Here is a 6866-nt window from a genome sequence, read left to right as displayed (position 1 = left end):
CCCCGGCGCCTCCTTAAAGCGACCGCGCAGCCCGCGCGCGCCCTGGTCGCCCGGCGCGCCGCGCATTCCTTATAATGCAGCAGCGGCTGCTAAAAATAGACCGCCGCCGCCTTGGGCGCAGTGGGGGCCGGGCCTGGCGCCGCGACCCTGACACCCCGCGGGCCCCAGATTCCCAGGACGCGCGGCCCGATGCTCAGGCCATCCGCGCCGAGCGCCCCGGACCCTGCAGGGCGAGCGGACCCGGCCACGGAACCCCGCCGCCGCCTCCCCCGTGGCCCCGCGCACTTACCCAGGTCCTACCCTCTGCGCGGCGGAGCTGGCTTTAAAGTGACGCCGAATGGGAATTCGCCCGGGCCTCTTTAAGAGCCTCTGCGCCCCAGCCTTTAAATCTCCGCTCCCGCCCGGCCAACTTCTGAGCCTGCAGACGCCTCCCCCGACCTAGGCGATCCCAGCCCGCCACCTTAACCGCGTTGCCTTCGAATCCCAGGCCGTGTTTCTTCCTAGATCCAGTCCCCGGCGTTACTTCCCCCAGGCCCTCTCGGTGCCAGGTTCCTGGGCCTAAAGTTCGTTCAGATGGAGGCGACGGACGGGGACGGGCGACACTCGCGATCCATTTCATTGTTTCAGTTCCTCTAACTCCTCTCCATCGGCGTCATTTTTTCCTTATTTTAAAAATTGAGATGTAATTCACATACCATAAAATTCCAGCTTTTAAAGTGGACAATTCAGTGGTTTTTAGTACAGTCACAAAGTGGCAGCCACCACTATTACCTAATTCCAGATCATTTTCATAACACGCCCCCTCTTCAAACAAACAAACAAAAACCGCCGAACCCATTTGCAGTCACTCCCCATTCCCTTTTCCTTCCCCAGCCCCTGGAAACCACTAATCCACTTTCTGTCTCTATGGATTTGCCTACTCAGGACATTTCATGAAAGTAGAATCATACATGTGGCCTTCACTTCGCAGGATGTTTTCAAGGTTCATCCGCGTTGCAGCATGTAGAAATACATCACTCCTTGTCGTGACTGAATAGCATTCCATTGTGTGGATACACCACATTTTGTTTATCTTTTATCAGCTGATGGACAGATTGTACTTTTGGGCTATTATGAATAAAGCTGCTATGAACATTAGTGTACAAGTCTTTGTATGAACATTTCATTCCTTTTGGGTATATATCAATACCTAGGAGTAGACTTGTGGGTCATATGCTAGCTATGCTTAACATTTTGAGGAACCCCCGAACTGTTTTCAAAGCAGCTGTGCTATTTTATATTCTAACCAACAATGTATAAGAATTCCACGTGTCCACATCCTCACCAACGCTTGTTATCATCTCTCTCTCTCTCTTTTTTTTTGTTTCCGGTACGCGGGCCTCTCACTGTTGTGGCCTCTCCCGTTGCGGAGCACAGGCTCTGGACGCGCAGGCTCAGTGGCCATGGCTCACGGGCCCAGCCACTCCGCGGCATGTAGGATCCTCCCGGACCGGGGCACGAACCCGTGTCCCTTACATCGGCAGGCGGACTCTCAACCACTGCGCCACCAGGGAAGCCCTATCATCTCTTTTTGATTACAGCCATGGGGGGGGGGCATATCTCACTGTAGTTTAGATTATCAGTGTCATTTTTGAGGATGTTCTTTTTGTAGACGGACCTTGATGATGACTTGGAACCAGCTTTACACATCTGGGGAACTCATTCCCTTATCATTTTGAGAGCTTCGCCCACCACCCCAGGTCTCAGGAAACTTTGCTACCCTGAGTCATTCATGCCATGGTGGTTTCAATTGGCACCCCGGGCAACCAAGCAGCCATTTGGTGAGAGCTATTGTGCCCCCTGCAGCCACTCCCACCTGCTGTTCTGAAGGCCCCGTGGACCCCTCGGGTCCCTGTGGCCTGGGGGAAGGTTTGGGTGCCATCAAGAGTATCTCATCTCGGTAGGGAGTAAAAGAACTGGTTGAGGAGGAGCCTTGAGGGACAGATGTTCATCTTGACCGGCTGGTCTTGGCCTGGGACCTGCATCTTCCTCCCCCTTCCATTTACCACTGGCCCTGGGGGAGGCAGGCAGGGGTCTGTGTGTCCTGGTTGTCTCTGCACGCGAGTCAAAGCTTTGTCTTTATACCCCTTTCATACACAAAGCTTTAAGAACCTGTTTCCCTTAGAAATGGAACTTAACCAGCTAGTAATCACACACAAGTACCTGGGATTCTCTAATGGTGAGATTAGACCCTGCAGGTTATGGCTGGGGTCTTACAACAGGGTGTTCACCCCACTTGGGCTGCCACTTCTGCTCTCTGAGCCCTGAAATAAAGCAGGGCTCAGCTGCTGGCAAACAGGAGCTTTAGAGAACAGGGCCACTGAGCAGAAAAGGGAGGGCTGGGATTGATGGATCATTCTACCACGTGCCGGTGCTGTGCACAGCCCTACCTCCAAGCAAACTCAGAGCCCAGCGGAGGGGTAAGTGGTGTGGAATCAAGAGGCAGCGCAGAGGGAGCACCAGCGGAGGGGTAAGTGGTGTGGAATCAAGAGGCAGCGCAGAGGGAGCCCAGAGGAGGGGTAAGTGGTGTGGAATCAAGAGGCAGCGCAGAGGGAGCACCAGCGGAGGGGTAAGTGGTGTGGAATCAAGAGGCAAGGCAGAGGGAGCCCAGAGGAGGGGTAAGTGGTGTGGAATCAAGAGGCAGCCCAGAGGGAGCCCAGAGGAGGGGTAAGTGGTGCGGAATCAAGAGGCAGCGCAGAGGGAGCACCAGCAGAGGGGTAAGTGGTGTGGAATCAAGAGGCAGCCCAGAGGGAGCCCAGAGGAGGGGTAAGTGGTGCGGAATCAAGAGGCAGCGCAGAGGGAGCACCAGCAGAGGGGTAAGTGGTGTGGAATCAAGAGGCAGCCCAGAGGGAGCCCAGAGGAGGGGTAAGTGGTGCGGAATCAAGAGGCAGCGCAGAGGGAGCACCAGCAGAGGGGTAAGTGGTGTGGAATCAAGAGGCAGCCCAGAGGGAGCCCAGAGGAGGGGTAAGTGGTGCGGAATCAAGAGGCAGCGCAGAGGGAGCACCAGCAGAGGGGTAAGTGGTGTGGAATCAAGAGGCAGCCCAGAGGGAGCCCAGAGGAGGGGTAAGTGGTGCGGAATCAAGAGGCAGCGCAGAGGGAGCACCAGCAGAGGGGTAAGTGGTGTGGAATCAAGAGGCAGCCCAGAGGGAGCCCAGAGGAGGGGTAAGTGGTGCGGAATCAAGAGGCAGCGCAGAGGGAGCACCAGCAGAGGGGTAAGTGGTGTGGAATCAAGAGGCAGCCCAGAGGGAGCCCAGAGGAGGGGTAAGTGGTGCGGAATCAAGAGGCAGCGCAGAGGGAGCACCAGCAGAGGGGTAAGTGGTGTGGAATCAAGAGGCAGCCCAGAGGGAGCCCAGAGGAGGGGTAAGTGGTGCGGAATCAAGAGGCAGCGCAGAGGGAGCACCAGCAGAGGGGTAAGTGGTGTGGAATCAAGAGGCAGCCCAGAGGGAGCCCAGAGGAGGGGTAAGTGGTGCGGAATCAAGAGGCAGCGCAGAGGGAGCACCAGCAGAGGGGTAAGTGGTGTGGAATCAAGAGGCAGCCCAGAGGGAGCCCAGAGGAGGGGTAAGTGGTGCGGAATCAAGAGGCAGCGCAGAGGGAGCACCAGCAGAGGGGTAAGTGGTGTGGAATCAAGAGGCAGCCCAGAGGGAGCCCAGAGGAGGGGTAAGTGGTGCGGAATCAAGAGGCAGCGCAGAGGGAGCACCAGCAGAGGGGTAAGTGGTGTGGAATCAAGAGGCAGCCCAGAGGGAGCCCAGAGGAGGGGTAAGTGGTGCGGAATCAAGAGGCAGCGCAGAGGGAGCACCAGCAGAGGGGTAAGTGGTGTGGAATCAAGAGGCAGCCCAGAGGGAGCCCAGAGGAGGGGTAAGTGGTGCGGAATCAAGAGGCAGCGCAGAGGGAGCACCAGCAGAGGGGTAAGTGGTGTGGAATCAAGAGGCAGCCCAGAGGGAGCCCAGAGGAGGGGTAAGTGGTGCGGAATCAAGAGGCAGCGCAGAGGGAGCACCAGCAGAGGGGTAAGTGGTGTGGAATCAAGAGGCAGCCCAGAGGGAGCCCAGAGGAGGGGTAAGTGGTGCGGAATCAAGAGGCAGCGCAGAGGGAGCACCAGCAGAGGGGTAAGTGGTGTGGAATCAAGAGGCAGCCCAGAGGGAGCCCAGAGGAGGGGTAAGTGGTGCGGAATCAAGAGGCAGCGCAGAGGGAGCACCAGCAGAGGGGTAAGTGGTGTGGAATCAAGAGGCAGCCCAGAGGGAGCCCAGAGGAGGGGTAAGTGGTGCGGAATCAAGAGGCAGCGCAGAGGGAGCACCAGCAGAGGGGTAAGTGGTGTGGAATCAAGAGGCAGCCCAGAGGGAGCCCAGAGGAGGGGTAAGTGGTGCGGAATCAAGAGGCAGCGCAGAGGGAGCACCAGCAGAGGGGTAAGTGGTGTGGAATCAAGAGGCAGCCCAGAGGGAGCCCAGAGGAGGGGTAAGTGGTGCGGAATCAAGAGGCAGCGCAGAGGGAGCACCAGCAGAGGGGTAAGTGGTGTGGAATCAAGAGGCAGCCCAGAGGGAGCCCAGAGGAGGGGTAAGTGGTGCGGAATCAAGAGGCAGCGCAGAGGGAGCACCAGCAGAGGGGTAAGTGGTGTGGAATCAAGAGGCAGCCCAGAGGGAGCCCAGAGGAGGGGTAAGTGGTGCGGAATCAAGAGGCAGCGCAGAGGGAGCACCAGCAGAGGGGTAAGTGGTGTGGAATCAAGAGGCAGCCCAGAGGGAGCCCAGAGGAGGGGTAAGTGGTGCGGAATCAAGAGGCAGCGCAGAGGGAGCACCAGCAGAGGGGTAAGTGGTGTGGAATCAAGAGGCAGCCCAGAGGGAGCCCAGAGGAGGGGTAAGTGGTGCGGAATCAAGAGGCAGCGCAGAGGGAGCACCAGCAGAGGGGTAAGTGGTGTGGAATCAAGAGGCAGCCCAGAGGGAGCCCAGAGGAGGGGTAAGTGGTGCGGAATCAAGAGGCAGCGCAGAGGGAGCACCAGCAGAGGGGTAAGTGGTGTGGAATCAAGAGGCAGCCCAGAGGGAGCCCAGAGGAGGGGTAAGTGGTGCGGAATCAAGAGGCAGCGCAGAGGGAGCACCAGCAGAGGGGTAAGTGGTGTGGAATCAAGAGGCAGCCCAGAGGGAGCCCAGAGGAGGGGTAAGTGGTGCGGAATCAAGAGGCAGCGCAGAGGGAGCACCAGCAGAGGGGTAAGTGGTGTGGAATCAAGAGGCAGCCCAGAGGGAGCCCAGAGGAGGGGTAAGTGGTGCGGAATCAAGAGGCAGCGCAGAGGGAGCACCAGCAGAGGGGTAAGTGGTGTGGAATCAAGAGGCAGCCCAGAGGGAGCCCAGAGGAGGGGTAAGTGGTGCGGAATCAAGAGGCAGCGCAGAGGGAGCACCAGCAGAGGGGTAAGTGGTGTGGAATCAAGAGGCAGCCCAGAGGGAGCCCAGAGGAGGGGTAAGTGGTGCGGAATCAAGAGGCAGCGCAGAGGGAGCCCCAGCGGAGGGGAAAGTGGCGTGGAATCAAGAGGCAGCGCAGAGGGAGCCCAGAGGAGGGGCACGTAACCCAGTGTGGGGAGGGGCAAGTGCCCATGGCAGGTTTTCTGTGAGAGGTGATGATGGAGCCAGGGTTTGATGGGCAAAGACCAATCAGCTAGGCTGTGAAGGGAGGGAGAAAACCTTATAGGCTGAGGTATGACTGAGCTGAAATCTTTCCCCAAACTCCAGTGGATCCCCATGGCTGACCAGGTGTGCATGGGGCATGATAGGAAGTCAAGAACCCAGGCAGGGCTCAGGCCAAATTTCAGGCCCTGAGGTCCAAGGCCAGACCCGAGGCCAGGAGGCAGTTCCTGGAAGAGGACAAAGATCGGAGCTGTGACCCAGAGTAGAACTTCCCCGCTCAGCGACAAGAGCAAACATGCCTGATGCGCTGCAGGGCGTCCCGTGCCAGCCTCTCTGCCCAAACCTTGCTGAGTGCCACGCCTCACAGAAGACCCACACCGGTGTCTTGGGGTTCAGTAGGCAAACCTGGGGGGCCTGTGGACTTCAGGGCCAGGAGCCAGCCAGGTCATGGTGGCACAACCTTCCTCCAGAACTCTGCCCCAGTGCGGCCCCTGGGGGTTCAAGCAGCTCTGCGCTCCGGAGCACTCAAAGCATGCCAGACACGGGCACAGTGATGGGTCTGCACGCCTCCCAAGGGCCCGGGCAGAAGGTCTCACTGGCCCTGCTGTAGACATAGGAGACCACAAGCCCAGTCCAACCCAGCCAGTGGACTGAGAGTCAGGGCCTTCTGAACACAGAGCCTCCACTCTCTCCCCTACGTCTGGTGGCCTCGGCGGGCAGGTTGGTCAGTTGTGTGTGTGTGTGTGTGTGCATGTGTGTGTGTGTGTATGTGTGTGTGGTGTTGGGAAAGCAGGGAGTAGGTGAAGAAAACACTAGCACTTGTTCCAGTCCCAGTCTCCTCGGGCCTGTGGCTGGAATTTATCTTTTGCTGACCCTGGAGCGCCAACGATGGGTTAGCCGAAGAGCCTCACCCCACCCACAGGCCTGTCCTTTCCCTCAGCTGACCTTTCTTCTGTGCCAACTACAAGACCTTTGGCCAGTGATCTGGCACCAAGAACTCCATGGTCTTCTCTCAGGGCTGTCATGGTCTTTACCAATGCAGGTTCAGCCGTTTCTCAGCTTCAGCTCTCCTTGCTACCCCTCTGCACCTGCCACAGCTGCCCCAGCCCCACTAGGAGCTAGGCCTCCCAAGATTTTCTTCTCTGATGCTTAAGGTTACTGATGCTTGCGGTCCATCCTTTGCATGGGCTCCCTCTTGCTCTCTGGGGCCAGAAGAGCAGCTTT

Source organism: Neophocaena asiaeorientalis, unplaced genomic scaffold, assembly GCF_003031525.2.
Source record: "Neophocaena asiaeorientalis asiaeorientalis breed wild unplaced genomic scaffold, Neophocaena_asiaeorientalis_V1.1 scaffold276, whole genome shotgun sequence".
Taxonomy (NCBI): Eukaryota; Metazoa; Chordata; class Mammalia; order Artiodactyla; family Phocoenidae; genus Neophocaena; species Neophocaena asiaeorientalis.
The sequence above is the reverse complement of the archived record's forward strand: the minus strand, read 5'-3'. Positions refer to the sequence as shown.